The sequence below is a fragment of the Salvelinus namaycush genome, chromosome 33 (assembly GCF_016432855.1).
Source record: "Salvelinus namaycush isolate Seneca chromosome 33, SaNama_1.0, whole genome shotgun sequence".
Classification (NCBI taxonomy): domain Eukaryota; kingdom Metazoa; phylum Chordata; class Actinopteri; order Salmoniformes; family Salmonidae; genus Salvelinus; species Salvelinus namaycush.
This window is the reverse complement of record NC_052339.1, coordinates 26873303-26890566: the sequence shown is the minus strand read 5'-3', so window position 1 is coordinate 26890566 and position 17264 is coordinate 26873303. Positions and strand designations below refer to the sequence as shown.

At 39.6% G+C, this 17264-nt stretch overlaps 1 protein-coding gene across 10 annotated transcripts in view; it reads right to left on the bottom strand.

The window, feature by feature from the left end:
* LOC120027597 (lethal(3)malignant brain tumor-like protein 4) overlaps positions 1-17264 on the bottom strand; it is a 143127-nt gene that overhangs the window by 113880 nt on the left and 11983 nt on the right. Inside the window, exon 1 of one of the 10 annotated variants that reach the window (XM_038972587.1) lies at positions 12892-12977. The exons of the other annotated variants lie outside the window; for them this stretch is intronic. The gene's annotated coding sequence lies outside the window, so the exon portion shown is untranslated. Of the gene's footprint in view, positions 1-12891; positions 12978-17264 lie in introns of those variants that run through there. 10 annotated transcript variants of the gene reach the window in all.

Below are 17264 nucleotides of genomic sequence, written 5' to 3'. Positions count from 1 at the left end.
TTATTTTCCCTTTCGTACTTCAACTATTTGCACATGGAAAGTATTCAGAACCCTTGACTTTTTCCACATTACTGCCTTATTCTAAAATGGATGACTTTTTCTTTTATCCTAAGATATCTACCACACACACACACACAATACCCCATAATGAAAACAGGTTTTTAGAAAAGTTTACTAATTTATAAAAAAAAAACAGAAATACCATAAGTATTCAGAGGCTTTACTATGAGACTCAAAATTGAGCTCAGGTGCATCCTGTTTCCATTGATCATCTTTCAGATGTTTCTACAACATGACTGGAGTTCACCTGTGGTAAATTCAATTGTTTGGACATGATTTGGAAAGGCACACACCTGTCTATATAAGGTCCCACAGTTGACAGTGCATGTCAGAGCAAAAACTAAGCCATGAGGTCGAAGGAATTGTCCGTAGAGTTCTGAGACAGGATTGTGTCGAGGCACAGTTCTGGGGAAGGGTACCAAAATATTTCTGCAGCATTGAAGGTTCCCAAGTACACAGTGGCCTCCATCATTCTTAAATGGAAGAAGTTTGGAACCACCAAGACTCTTCCTGAGCAATCGGGGGAGAAGGGCCTTTGTCAGGGAGGTGACCAATAACTCGATGGTCACTGACAGAGCTCCAGAGTTCCTCTGTGGAAATGGGAGAACTTTCCAGAAGGATAACCATCTCTGCAGCACTCCACCAATCAGGCCTTAATGGTAGAGTGGCCAGACGGAAGACACTCCTCAGTAAAAAGGTACATGACAGCCCACTTGGAGTTTGCCAAAAGGCACCTAAAGGACTCTGAGTACGAGAAACAAGATTCTCTGGTCTGATGAAACCAAGATTCAACTCTTTGGCCTGAATGCCAAGCGTCACGTCTGGAGGAAACCTGGCACCATCCCTACGGTGAAGCATGGTGGAGGCAGCATCATGCTGTGGGGGTGTTTTTTGGGAGACTGGGAGACTAGTCAGGATAGAGGCAAAGATGAACGGAGTAAAGTACAGAGAGATCCTTGATGAAAACCTGCTCCAGAGCACTCAGAACCTCAGACTGGGACAAAGGGTCACCCTGCAACAGGACAATGACCCAAAGCACACAGTCAAGACAAAGCAGGTGTGGCTTCGGAGACAAGTCTCTGAATGTCCTTGTGTGGCCCAGCCAGATCCTGTACTTGAACCCGATCGAAAATCTCAAGAGTCCTGAAAATAGCTCTGTAGCAAAGCTCCCCATTCGACCTGACAGAGCTTGAGAGAAGAAATGGGAGAAACTCCCCAAATACAGGCGTGCCAAGCTTGTAGCATCATACCAAAGAAGAATCAACGCTGATAAAGGTGCGTCAACAAAGTACTGAGTAAAGGGTCTGAATACTTATGTAAATGTCATATTTCTGTTTATAATAAATTAGCAAACATTTCTAAAGACCTGTTTTTGCATTGTCATTATGGGGTAGTGTGTGTAGATTTAAGAGAAAATAAATATTTATTACATTTTAGAATAATGCTGTAACCTAACAAAATGTGGAAAAAGTCAAGGTGTCTGAATATTTTCAAAGGCACTATAGCTGATAATGTAACACTTTAAATGTCTTCACAGGGCCTCCGGGTGGCGCAGTGGTCTAAGGCAATGCATCGCAGTGCTAGCTGTGCCACCAGAGATTCTGGGTTCGAGTCCAGACTCTGTCGCAGCCGGCCGCGACCGGGAGGCCCATGGGGCGGCACACAATTGTCCCAACATCGTCCGGGTTAGGGAGGGTTTGGCCGGCAGGGATATCCTTGTCTCATCGCGCACTAGCGACTCGTGGCGGGCCGGGCGCAGTGCACGCTGACACGTTCGCCAGGTGTACGGTGTTTCCTCCGACACATTGGTGCAGCTGGATTCCAGGTTGGATGGGCATTGTGTCAAGAAGCAGTGCGGCTTGGTTGGGTTGTGTTTCGGAGGACGCATGGCTCTCGACCTTCGCCTCTCCAGAGTCCGTACGGGAGTTGCAGCGATGAGACAAGACTTTAACTACTACCAATTGGATACCACGAAATTGGGGAGAAAAAAAAGGGGTAAAAAAATATATTAATAAAAAATGTCTTCACCATTTTGAAACCATTGAGAGTGCAATGTTTACCGTTCATGTCGACTCGTTTTTTTGTTGTTTTTCTTCTCACTTTTGTTTATTGTTTATTTCACTTGCTTTGGCAATCTAAAACACATTTCCCATGCCAATACAGCCCTTTGAATTAAACAGAGAGAGAAAGATTGAGAAAGAGACAGAAGATGACATGGTACTCAGCTGCAGGACATTGTGCTTATGTACCCATTACGTGCTTTTAAAGTATAAGAGACTCATTATATGTTAAATTGAAAAAATCCAACAGCTTTTTTTCTAGAACTGAAAGTGGTTGCCATTTTCTCGCCTCCGCAGTAAATCAGTACAAGACATCTCCATCATGAGCCCGGCACCTTTATGTCGCTTTTGAATGACAAGAAATTGAAATATCTGACACAGAGGCACGCCTGTTTGTGTACACAATAACAGAGCTCGCTAAGAGAATCCAATAAACACTGCCATTCACATTATAATGGAGACTCCACAAACATGTTCAGTAGAGGGGAAAAAGGAAGAGAGAGAGATAGACAGCAGTGACATATGCTCATGGTTAACCAACACTTTCGGTGCATTCTTGGCAAAAGGAGGGAATTGAGTCGGTCCTTTCGCAACATTTTCACAACATTATGAACATTTTATGTTCTGCCTGTTAAAGCTAGAATCGTTAATTGCTACATACATTTGACTGATAAATTAATGATAATAATTTATTTTGTTAGAATATAACTTGTAAATGTCTCATGTGCCTAGTTCGACGGTCGTAAACCATTTGTAAACAATGTAAATAAAAACAAACACTGTGTAGCCTCAAAACATAATTAAACTATAAATTGTTATATCATGGATGGTCAGTCCTTGCGTCCATACCGTTGTCTATGAATTAGAGTGGTTACATTTCTCCAGACCCATCCCACATCTTTTTACCAAAACAGAGGTAAGGCTTGGCGCTTGAAGGCACGGCGTTTGTAGCCAATACAAGCTTTTCACCCTACAGTTAAACTCTCCCTTTGTCAGAGCAGCTGGGCTCAGTCTCTCTCTATGTGCTCTAACAATGAAGAGCAAAACAAAAATCACTGTTCAACCGCCCACGGGACAAACAAAAAAAAGACCAATTGTAATCTGTCCTAATCTGACTGTGATGGCCAAGGCCTCTGCGTAGTCTGCCATCAGGGTGACATATCTCTGAGACATCTATAATTCATCTGGGTTGTGACTACTGATACAGGTGGATCCCCAATTATCTCCTGTGCCATCTGAGAATACACCCACACCTGATAGTTTGGGGATTAACACAACAGTTATAGAGAGATACAGAACACTTATTCTCTGTTCTATTATCTACCTGACTGAGAAGTGTCATCGCTGGCACATTAGAACCCAGGCTGAATTAAAATATACAGGTATTATTATGTGAAGTGTCAAATGGAGCCCGGTAAATACATATGTCTGAAGAAGAAAAAAAAGGGGCAAAAGTTCAAAGTCATTCATCAAAGCGAGGGAAGGGGAATTCATACACCTACCCATGTCTCATCATACTAGACACAGTGGGGTTGCGTCAAACATTTTTTCAATAAACTCCTGTGGAAATTCCTCTAACTCACATCTTTTCCCCATTCAAAATGTAATTACTATCCATTTGCAATGCAAGGAACAAAATGTATAAAGCAGTGGAAGAAGACCAGAACAACCATTTTTCACTCGTTTTTATAGGATTAAAACACATATCTCCTATGGCTCCAACTGCTCCATCCTTCATTTTTATTTGAGGATTATCAGTAAACCCAGTTGTTTTTGTCTACGACAGTGTACAGACACTAACGCATGAGGGAACTTTGGCTAAGAGTTTTTGCAGCTTTAGTTGCAGCAATGTGGTATGTTAAGGGACAAGGGACCACACACTCCCCCCAACACAGCACGAGGTTTCACAAATTCACACATTTTTCCGTGACTTAGCAAACACCCATGTTGCTTCAACGCAACAAAAGGGGACAGAGGCTGGAGAGCATAGAGGGTAACGGTGAGTCGCAGGATGTTTATTACGCCCTGGGTGTTCACATTTCATATAAACAAGCTTAAAGTTAACGCAGCACACTGGGATTGGGAATTGCCTATCGGAAAAACCAGGCAAGTGATGATTAGCACAACGACAAGTTGTGACAAAACGTGCCCAACTCTAATTGGGTTTCCAACAAAGAATGTTCTATTCAGTTGCAAAGGGAAAAAGGCAATTTGTTCTCAAAGCTAAACAATGCTTCCAGATTGCATGCTGGTGGCACTCTCAATATAACCCTCAAGTCTAGTAAAACGGCTCCTGAATCAAAGTATGCTTGATCAATAGGAAGTCTCTGAAGCTGGTGAGAAGAACATAACACGTACACATTAACATTCTATTGAAACGAGTTGTTTTTTTGAAGCAATCTGCTTTGTCATTGCCACATAAGCTTATAGCACTCTAAGCACAGTAGAAATGAAGAAGTTGGGCTTAAAATGCCCTAGACTTACAACAGCAACATATGTCACCATGTTATCATATAGGCTGCGTCAAAGTGCATATATGATGAGAATAGATATTATATATGCACAATAACACTCAAGATTTGGCTCTCTCAGTACAATATAAATATGTTCAAAAGAATTATCCTGAAACCAGTTTGTTCTGTATGAAGACTACCTCATCTAACTTTTTGATGTCAAACCAGCCTTGACACTGACTAAGACACACCAGCAATAACTCAATTCGATGTCAAGTCAAAATGAATAGGTCTGATATCTGACAAAGCATGGTATCCATGAATGAAAAACACATTCAATTCATATGCATCATGTCTCTTTTATTCACTGAATTTCTGTGATATTTCCAATCAAGGTTTCAAAGCTTGAGACAAGAGAAGAGCTAGATTTTCAAGATTCCTACAACATGTCTGCTGTGAGATTGAATTGATCAATTGATATAACTTGACAACATCTGTTATCATTTTGCATATTGATAAACAACCATTAAGGCCATTACAACTGAAAGCCAGTCACTCTCTTAGATAATACCTTAGTGCTTTATTCAAAACTAGAGAATGTTTTTCTATTTCAGTTTTAAAATCACATTTCCAACTACAGTATATCTAGCTACCCGTTTCATTGAGCTGAAATATCACAGATTTAATGCAGGGATTTGACTGAAACGATAAACTTGTCACATAACTAGTAATGACTGGTTTTATAAGTGAAGGCTATATGCAGAATTCAAAAAGTGAGTGTTTCTTTCCGATTGAGGCATGGACTTTCATGTTGCTGAAATGGCAGGGTGCCCCCGATCTGTGACTTGCTTTCCTCCTATTAAAATCTAAAACAAATGGACAACTTGCGCCATGTCAAAAATGTACAGAGTGTTTTGTCCTTTAAAAGTTGCAGCGTACTGCGACGCAGTTTGCATGGTGCCGAAGAATTGTATGGCACGTTATTTAAGTGTGAACCACTGGCAACTATTCATGCTAGTTAGTGCTAGTTTGACCACCAAAGGGCATCTTTGAAAAGCATTTGATAGCCTTCAATAATGGCTGTACTAGAGAATTTAAAACCTTTTTTTGTAAGAACATAGTATATGGGACTGATTTTTAAGAAATGTTGCTTAATCTGATTAATATTATGGTGTGTCTATTCCAAGAAAAACCCTCTGGGTTTCCATTAGGATGTAACGGAAAATATGGCGCTGTACAACGTGATGGTCGGGAGTAGACTACAGTACTTGGCTATTTAGCTAAAGAATCCCGTGTCGTGCGGGCACGCGGGAGACCGGGGTTCAATTCCCCGACGGGGAGGAAGGAGTAGGCTGTCCTTATAAATAAGAATATGTTCTTAACTGACTTGCCTAGTTAAATAAAAGGTTACAGTAAGAGCATGACATTTCTACACCCTAATTGTAGTCTAACCAATACCCAAACGGAGATTAAATGATTTTAAAAATCTCATTGATTTCTCAAGGCCAGTCGCCATGCTTTGGCTATTGGACTCCCAATCACGTTTGGATGTGATACATATTAATACTTTTTGTGGTATTATTCATTTGTCTTTTCTGGTGGATTCAACTGAAATTGCAACCAATGACGGCCGGTTGTGATACAGCCAACCAAACATAGAAATACATTCTCCCCCACCCTCCTTCTAGGCAAGTCTATTGTCCAGCTACCTGCTAATAGCCATGATGGCGCAGTACAACATGACCGTGTGTGTTTGAAAGAGTATTTTCCAGTAAGAAACCGTTTGTTTCCCTTCATTGGATAACTTTGTCCCAATATTTCTGTAATTCAGTGATATTTATTCCCATAGTAATTCACTATGGATCCATATCTAAATAAACAATTATTTGTATCATTATTTTACTAACGAAAGCATAAAGATGCCATTATTAGTTACATTGTTTTAGTTTGAATGTGCAGACTGGCACTAAGAACAAAGGGAACGTTTCCCTAGTCAGCGCCATTATTAGTGCAATGCCACTTAAAGTTTTGCTCTGTGCTACACAGAGTGGTGGGGTGGGGGTCCACCCCCCCCCTCCCCCATGGGCTAGGTCAGTCTTCTATGCGCGGCTCTGCGGCCCATCCCATGCCCCCTGCCCTCGTGCCTTGAACCTTGCTCGCTTTCAGTAGATACAGCTGGAGAACTGCAAGGCAATCCCATTGTGCGCCACTCGGAAGCCATGACCAATACAAACTCAGCAAAAAAAGAAACATCCTCTCACTGTCAACTGCGTTTATTTTCAGCAAACTTAACATGTGTAAATATTTGTAAGAACATGACAAGATTCAACAACATATACATAAAGTGAACAAGGTCTACAGACATGAGACTAACAGAAATGGAATGTGTTCCTGAACAAAGGGGGGGGGGGGGTCAAAATCAAAAGTAACAGTCAGTATCTGGTGTGGCCATCAGCTGCATTAAGTACTGCAGTGCATCTCCTCCTCATGGACTGCACCAGATTTGCCAGTTCTTGCTGTGAGATGTTACCCCACTCTTCCACCACGGCACATGCAAGTTACCAGACATTTCTGGGGGGGGAATGGCCCTAGTCCTCACCCTCCAATCCAACAGGTCCCAGACGTGCTCAATAGGATTGAGACCCGGGCTCTTTGCTGGCCATGGCAGAACACTGACATTCCTGTCTTGCAGGAAATCATGCACAAAACGAGCAGTATGGCTGGTGGTATTGTCATGCTGGAGGGTCATATCAGGATGAGCCTGCAGGAAGGGTACCACATGAGGGAGGAGGATGTCTTCCCTGTAACGCACAGCGTTGAGATTGCCTGCAATGACAACAAGCTAACATGCTGACCAGACCGGACACGTCGCGTGCGCGAGAGTCTCAAAATACATTTAGAAATCCATGTTATTCAATTATTGCACCCACACTGCTCAAGCGCGCCAACAAGCGTCTGCGTTGCCAAGGCCAAAAATGGAAGTCATTCCAATTTCTGACGCCGATCGCGCTGAAAGTCCTGCCTCTCCCATCTCCTCATTGGTTTATAGAAGCAGGTACCCACGTGCCATCTCCTCATTGGTTATACCCACGTGGGTGATTGAAAGACGAACTGTTTTGCCGGTAATCGTGGTAATACTATGAAAGTTTAGATGCCAATCACCATATAAGTTCAAAGATGAAAAAGCCTGGAAGGAGGAGAAATGACTAGAAACAATTCGGTTGGCCGTTTTATGTGTGGATTAATTGGCGGCGTAGGAGCTTGTGCATTTCAGGTAAAATAACAACTCAATGTTTATTTCCCAGGACAAATTAGCTAGCAACAGCAAGCTAGCTAAATAGGACAAATTAGCTAGCAACAGCAAGCTAGCTAAATAGGACAAATTAGCTAGCAACAGCAAGCTAGCTAAATAGGACAAATTAGCTAGCAACAGCAAGCTAGCTAAATAGGACAAATTAGCTAGCAAGTGCAAGCTAGCTAAATAGGACAAATTAGCTAGCAAGTGCAAGCTAGCTAAATAGGACAAATTAGCTAGCAAGTGCAAGCTAACTAGCTAAATTGCCATACATGTTTAATGCTTTTTGACCTGTCTGTCACGCCCTGGCCTTAGTATTCTTTGTTTTCTTTATTATTTTAGTTAGGTCAGGGTGTGACATGGGAAGTTTGTGTGTTTTGTCTAGTTTAGGGTGTGTGTATTGTTTAGGGGGTGTTGAATAGTGTATGGGGTTGTGTTCAGGAGAGAGTTCTAGGAAAGTCTATGGTTGCCTGGTTTGGTTCTCAATCAGAGACAGATGTCATTAATTGTCTCTGATTGGGAGCCATATTTAAGGCAGCCATAGGCTTTAGGTGATTGTGGGAGATTGTCTATGTGTAGTGTTTGTGGCAGCACTATCTGTATTTATAGCTTCACGGTCGTCAGTTTTGTTATTTTGTTAGTTCGTGTATAGTTGTTCGTTTCTTGTTTGTTTTCTCTCTTCTTATAATAAAGAAGATGTATTTTGCACACGCTGCGCCTTGGTCCAATCTCTCACAGCAAGGCGATCGTGACACTGTCCCCAAATTAATGTCATTGGTTCAGAGTTTGTTTTGATATTTTAACCTGCGTGTCGTGATCGCGTTTGGTGTAGGGTGACAAAATAAGTGTATGCATGATAGCGCACAAGCGCAGCCGGTTTGGGTTCCGTGTCAGTCCAATGATGCTGTGACACACCGCTCCAGACCATGCCGGAGCCTCCACCTCCAAATCGATCCCGCTCCAGAGTACAGTTCTCAGTGTGATGCTCATTCCTTCAACAATAAACGCGAATCTCACCATTACCCCTGGTGAGACAAAACTGCGACTCGTCAGTGAAGAGCACTTTTTGCCAGTCCTGTCTGGTCCAGCGATGGTGGGTTTGTGCCCATAGGCGATGTTGTTGCCGGTGATGTCTGGTGAGGACCTGCCTTACAACAGGCCTACAAGCCCTCAGTCCAGCCTCTCTCAGCCTATTGCACAGTCTGAGCACTGATGGAGGGATTGTGCATTCCTGGTGTAACTCGGGCAGTTGTTGTTGCCATCCTGTGCCTGTCCTGCAGGTGTGATGTTCGGATGTACCGATCCTGTGCAGGTGTTGTTACACGTGGTCTGCCACTGCGAGGACTATCAGCTGTCCATCCTGTCTCCCTGTAGTGCTGTCTTAGGCGTCTCTGTTAGTGTCATAACGACCATTCCACAGGTGAATGTTCATTAATTGTTTATGGTTCATTGAACAAGCATGGGAAACAGTGTTTAAACCCTTTACAATGAAGATCGGTGACGTTATTTGGATTTTTACAAATTATCTTTGAAAGACAGGGTCCTGAAAAAGAGATGTTTCTTTTTTTGCTGAGTTTATATTGTCCTGCTAATAACAGGGTTAATAATATATCTGTGAGAATAGGGGGGCTTTTATATAGTTCAAAATTAATAATAAATCACTGTTTCAAAAACAATATTTTTGGAGATCATTTCATTATCAAATAACGTAAAATTAGCGAGAAAAGGGCCATTCTTGAACATGGGGTGAGACATTGTCACTAATTTGTAAATAAAGCCAGTTTGTTATTTAGAATTATTTCTTTACGTTTTTAGAGGGAGAAACCAAAAACATTCAGTCATCTCATGGGTCTCCCAGTCGAGGCCGGCATGGGTATTGAACCAGCATCTGTAGCAACACAGCTTGACATGCTATGCAGTGTCTTAGACTGTGGCACCACTCAGGCTGTGTGGCACCACTCAGACTGTGGCACCACTACAACTTGACCGGTCGGGAGTGGCTTACACTACTACAGTAAGAGCAAAATAAAATAATAAAAACCTTAGTATAACAACAGTTTTAGTAAATAATACTTAAGTCGTGCACAATTATCAGTTTCTATTTAGGTTTATGTCGCCCAGTCATTGTCAGTTAGATACACAGTAGGACCCAAAAGCATAATCAGTGCTCTAACTCCCCCTTGCGCTGGTCTGGAGCAATGAAGTGGTGACGCAGGGTACCGTACTAAACCACAAATTACCTCTAAGTCCCGCGGCATAGTCGCAAAACTTTTAGTGGAGCAAACGCTGTATGCAAAGAGTTACAAACCATTCAACATAGTTAAAAACAAACACTAAAACTAAAACTATACACTTAAAACAGATAAGGTCACTGAAATGTTCCGCGTTGAGAGAAAGCCAAGCTAGTACTGCAATACTGAAGTAATTAAATGTTCTGCGTAGAGAGAAAGCCAAGCTAGTACTGCAATACTGAAGTAATTAAATTAAAAAGATGATATTCATGATAGGAACCACTGTCATACTTAACGGGATAGATAAATTCACCCAAATGCTCAATGCAAGTCTTACAACACATTATAACTGCATCGTAATGCATTTTACCTGCAGAATTTAAGAGAAGTGTAACCAGCATTGTTTTTGAATGCTTTACAGTCAGTGGGATATTTAAAATGACGGTACAAAATGTCTCTCTTAAACCGGACTGTAGACTATACAATGTGCAAGCCAACTGTAGAGACGAATAGTTGACTTCTGATATCAAGTGTTCATGAAAATAGGTAAAATAAAGCTTCCAAATAACCCCTCATCCATCAGCAAGAAGCATTCACCATTCAGAAAGGAGAAAAAGTGTTCCCATCCAAGTTCAAAACCACTTCAACAGATTACAAACTGACACTTTACAGTTCGGGACAATGATATCAGGTCTACACCAAATCTCCTTATTATGTACGATGACATACTTGCTTCACTTGACAGCAGAAGCTAAATGTAAAAACTAAGGAATTACTTTACCAAGCCAGTGAAACATTCTCTATAATAGAGATATTGAAGGCACAGTGTAGATTAGAATACGGTTCCACACATGTTGTCAGTTAAGATATAATTTACTAAACTCAACCGAGGCAATAAGTCACAGTTTAGCCAATTTGTTATCGTTGAATAGGTTCTTCCACTGATACACAAACTGAAGAGGCTTCTCAAGCCAAAACACTTTATTCATGTTTTATTTTTTATCTGTGTGCTACAACAGGAAGTGTTGCGTGGCAGCTATATTGCGGCGTGAAAAGCAGAAAGCATATGAACTACTTCCCGACACTGACATCAAAATAAACACCTCAACAATATAACCTTTAATCTGGCTTTTTGACAATCACACAACAAGATACAAAATCAGTCACCTTCAAAGCAAATGGAAATTAAGTATTGAATAGAAATAATTGAATATATAACTTCAGAAAGTCCATGTTGCTGTGATGATATAGAACAGGGGTATTCAACTCTTACCCTACGAGGTCCAGGCCCTGCTGGTTTTCTGGTCTACCTGATAATTAATTGCACCCACCTGATGTTCCAGGTCAAAATCAGTCCTTGATTTGAGGAAAACAATGGAGGAAAATGCAGTGGAACTGGCTTAGAGGTCCAGTTGAGTTTGAGGGCTCTATGAAATATTATACATTTGGGTCTGTTTTCTTAGAAATACGACTAACGAGTAGTGTTTTACTAAGTAATAATAATTGAATGACCAGAGAACTAAAGGAAAAGAACGGTTTGACAAAGCAACAATACATTGTTTAAGGCAGCCCCCGCGCCTCTCTGATTCAGAAGGGTTGGGTTAAATGGGTTAGACACACTGATTAGGTATCCATCCCCCTTATCCTTTTCCTTGTTTGTGAAAAAGGGGTGTGTCTTCTGGGGGTGTGTGCTGGGGGTGTGTCTGCTGCTATTTTAGTTTAAGCTTAGTATTCTTATTTTGTTACTTTAGTGAAGTTTGACTGTGGTAACATTTTACTGCATACAGTCATACAAACAAGCCCTTACATTCTTTACTCAACAGGTGTATTTTATTCCCAATTTACAATTTTTTTCAAGTAAATTATGAGCGTGCATCTACTTGTATCTAATCATTGAATAGGATAAGGTGTTGACAATTATTAGTAGGGGTAAGTGATTGTTAGAATGAATGTTGCAACTTTAATCTTTAATCTCATTAAGAATCAGAATCATTAAGAATCAGATATTATTTTATATTTTACATTTTCTGGATAGTTTGTGTTACAGTGACATTTAGAAAACACTAAACAAGTTGCCATTTAGGCCTAAGGTTTTATAAACAAAATATGAGAAACTTTACAGGCTACACCCGGTCAGTTCAAATAAACAGAAAAACGGTTGTTGTTAAACAAAATGTCGAGGTGATCTAAATATTAGAGCCAAAACCCCTCTATAAGGTGCCAAGATGAAACTGAAACTCCAGACAACTAGTAAACAACTTAACAGAGAAAACAGTTCTGAAGTCAAGGAAACAAAAACAAAAACAATTAAATAACTAATTGCCATTGTTTACATGTCTCCTCGCACAAGGACGGATGTAACTCATCACGTAGCTACCAAAAACGCTAACGTGCAGAGGAAACATCTCCGAGAACAGTCAGAAAATTATAGTTTCACTTAGCTTGACTGCCGTGCTACGCATTGTGTTTACACTATCTCGTATCACTTGTTTGGAAAATGTTTCAGCAATAAAATTGACGAATATATAGACAGAGTTGATTTTACTTAATTTAGTGGGTCAGTAGTTGACGGAAGGGGCATATTATATGTTCGTTTGCTTAATAGGAGAAAACATGAGAGATTAGCGCGAGAATAACCATCTCAACACATCTGAAAACGATGGGAAAACCCGACACGCCATTCGAATAGTTTTCGTCCTACAAAATGCAGCTCTTCCATAGTGTGTGCTTGGTCATATTTTAAAAACAAAGTACAGTAACCCAGCGGTTGTATGAAATTATGAATTCCTTACCAACACGGCTGTCGTTTTGCCCCTCAATGTTGTGACAGGAGGAATAGGGTTCTCTCGCTGCGGCTGTGCGCATGCTCTCGAACAGCCCTCTACTGGAAGAGTCAGAACTAAATAGTAGATGGCGATTGAACAGGTGTGAAATATGGTGGCGGGGCAAACGATAAGGAAAATGTAGGCTACAAGACAAGGATTGTATAACAGTCCATACTTTCTTGTATTTATAATTGGCCAATAATAATAAAAGACTAACCTACTGTCAATAAATCAATAAAAACTTGACAATTTAATGGAATATAATTGAATTTCATGTAATCCTGAAATTCCTAACATTTTTGGCAGAGTGGTCTATACATTACACCCGAGTTAAGAATAGAATAGACAGAGTTAGAATAAACATAATTCCATATAAACGGTGAGGAATTTCACGGAATTCCTATTACTCAAATTTTACTCCAATTTTTAAATCTGGCCTCTCTTCGGCTTCCTCTTATTTCAATTCAAACTTAAACTATTGAATCTATTCCTGGACACAAAGATGGGTTCATAAGAAGATAGAATGAGTTCATAAGAAGATAGAATGGGTTCATAAGAAGATAGAATGGGTTCATAAGGAGATATAATGGGTTCAAAAGATGATAGAATGGGCTCAAAAGATGATAGAATGGGTTCATAAGAAGATAGAATGGGTTCATAAGAGAATAGACTGGGTTCAAAAGATGATAGAATGGGTTCATAAGAAGATAGACTGGGTTCAAAAGATGATAGAATGGGTTCATAAGAAGATAGACTGGGTCCATAAGGAAGAAGATAGAATGAGTTCATGAGAAGATAGAATGGGTTCATAAGAAGATAGAATGGGTTCATAAGAAGATAGAATGGGTTCAAAAGATGATAGAATGGGTTCATAAGATGATAGAATGGGTTCATAAGAAGATAGACTGGGTTCAAAAGATGATAGACTGGGTTCATAAGAAGATAGAATGGGTTCATAAGGAAGAAGATAGAATGAGTTCATAAGAAGATAGAATGGGTTCATAAGAAGATAGAATGGGTTCATAAGAAGATAGAATGGGTTCAAAAAATGATAGAATGGGTTCATAAGAAGATAGAATGGGTTCATAAGAAGATAGAATGGGTTCAAAAGATGATAGAATGGGTTCATAAGATGATAGAATGGGTTCATAAGGAAGAAGATAGAATGAGTTCATAAGAAGATAGAATGGGTTCATAAGAAGATAGAATGGGTTCATAAGAAGATAGAATGGGTTCAAAAGATGATAGAAGGGGTTCATAAGGAGATACAATGGGTTCATAAGGAGATATAATGGGTTCAAAAGATGATAGAAGGGGTTCATAAGGAGATATAATGGGTTCATAAGGAGATATAATGGGTTCATAAGGAGATATAATGGGTTCATAAGGAGATATAATGGGTTCATAAGAAGATAGACTGGGTTCAAAAGATGATAGACTGGGTTCATAAGAAGATAGAATGGGTTCATAAGGAAGAAGATAGAATGAGTTCATAAGAAGATATAATGGGTTCAAAAGATGATAGAAGGGGTTCATAAGGAGATATAATGGGTTCATAAGGAGATATAATGGGTTCAAAAGATGATAGAAGGGGTTCATAAGGAGATATAATGGGTTCATAAGGAGATATAATGGGTTCATAAGGAGATATAATGGGTTCATAAGAAGATAGACTGGGTTCAAAAGATGATAGACTGGGTTCATAAGAAGATAGAATGGGTTCATAAGGAAGAAGATAGAATGAGTTCATAAGAAGATAGAATGGGTTCAAAAGATGATAGAAGGGGTTCATAAGAAGATAGAATGGGTTCATAAGGAAGAAGATAGAATGAGTTCATAAGAAGATAGAATGGGTTCATAAGAAGATAGAATGGGTTCATAAGATGATAGACTGGGTTCATAAGAAGATAGAATGGGTTCATAAGATGATAGACTGGGTTCATAAGAAGATAGAATGGGTTCATAAGGAAGAAGATAGAATGAGTTCATAAGAAGATAGAATGGGTTCATAAGAAGATAGAATGGGTTCATAAGGAGATATAATGGGTTCATAAGGAGATATAATGGGTTCATAAGAAGATAGACTGGGTTCAAAAGATGATAGACTGGGTTCATAAGAAGATAGAATGGGTTCATAAGAAGATAGACTGGGTTCAAAAGATGATAGAATGGGTTCATAAGAAGATAGAATGGGTTCATAAGGAAGAAGATAGAATGAGTTCATAAGAAGATAGAATGGGTTCAAAAGATGATAGACTGGGTTCATAAGAAGATAGACTGGGTTCAAAAGATGATAGAATGGGTTCATAAGGAGATATAATGGGTTCATAAGGAGATATAATGGGTTCATAAGGAGATATAATGGGTTCATAAGAAGATAGAATGGGTTCATAAGGAGATATAATGGGTTCATAAGGAGATATAATGGGTTCATAAGGAGACAGAATGGGTTCATAAGTAGATAAAATGGGTTCATAAGAAGATAGAATGGGTTCATAAGAAGATAGACTGGGTTCATAAGTAGATAGAATGGGTTCATAAGGAGACAGAATGGGTTCATAAGGAGATAGAATGGGCTCATAAGGAGATATAATGGGTTCATAAAGAAGAACATAGGATGGGTTCATAAAGAATACGATAGAATGGGTCCATAAGGAGATAGAATGGGTTCATAAGGAAGAACATAGAATGGGTTCATAAGAAGGTAAGAAAGTAGGTTCATAAAAATATAGAATGGGCACATTTGCACATAATGACCTGTGGCTAGACTCCTGTTATGTTGTGAACTAGATAAGTCATGTAACCTGCATACAAAGACTGATGCAGTTAGTGTAAATTATATTTGTACGACTCTGCTTTTTCTATCTCCATACAAACACCCCAACAACATCCCTGATGTATTTCTGCCAGGTCGCATAAGTAATTCATGATCACTCTCCTTGTTCTGTTCATATAGCAAGGGTTGCCCGGGTGACTGGCTGCGCCAATGCAGAGGCCTGAATAAGATATTATGCTACAGTTGTTTTAAAGAAATAATGGAATTTTACATGTTTCTTATGTAACTCTCTATTGCAGCTTCTGGTTCTGCGCCCTTGTTGCCAATTTAAACAACGCTCGTCATCATGATCTATCATATGACTGACTGTTCCAATCAAGTCCAATTGAAGGCCCATGGAGCTGTCATTTAATGCCTTTTCCTTTCCTTCTAGTGGGCATTGGTGTAATGTATTTTAGTACAAATACTTTAAAGTACTACTTAAGTCGTTTTTTGGGGTATCTGTACTTTACTTTACTATTTATATTTTTGACTACTTTTACTTTTACTTCACTACATTCCTAAAGAAAATAATACACTTTTTATTCCATAAATTTTTCCTGACACCCAAAAGTACTCGTTGCATTTTTAATGCTTAGCAAAACAGGAAAATGGTCCAATTCACACACTAATCAAGAGAACATCCCTGGTCATCTCTACTGCCTCTGATCTGCCGGACTCACTAAACACAAATGCTTCATTTGTAACTGATGTCTGAGTGTTGGAGTGTGCCCCTGGCTATCCGTAAATAAATAAATATAATAATAACAAATTGTGGGGTCTGGTTTGCTTAATATAATTAATTAGAAATGATTTGTACTTTTACTTTTGAAAGTATATTTAAAACCAAATATTTTAGATTTTTAGTCAAGTAGTATTTTACTGGGTGATTTTCACTTTTATTTGAGTCATTTTCTATTAAGGTATCTTTACTTTTACTCAAGTATGACAATTGGGTACTTTTTCCACCACTGCTGGTAGAGTTATCAACCATAGAAATATAAGTACTAGAAGAGGGGAAAAACCCCTCAGACCACGACCATTGATGTTCTAGTTTTTCTATTTCTATTCTGTCGGCTCACACCTCAATGTTTATTACATCAGTGCCTCACCTTGCACCAGAGTTCCATGAATATTTCAATTTAGAGAAATCCAGAGAAAATAAGGAGTTCTCTAGTTAGCACTGTTGGATAGATTTACTGCTGTCGCTCCTCTCTTGAGCTCACTTGAGGGGCGAGTACAAAGCCCAGTTAATTAAATCCACTAAACATCAATTTTGCACCATATTTAATTCCGTGCTCGCTCTAGGATCTATGGAGAAAGTCAGCCCACTCAGTGTTCGTTTTGTGGAATATAGCCAATTGCTTGGCCTTGCTTATCGAACAAATACATAGGTCATCAAAAAGAAAGGATGTTCACGTCATACAAATAAAGGCATTTTAATTAATTATATGAAGAGTGCCTTGGTCCTCCTTTCTTTTTGATGACCAATTCACCCCTTTTACCAAAGAGCACCTTCTGTCTA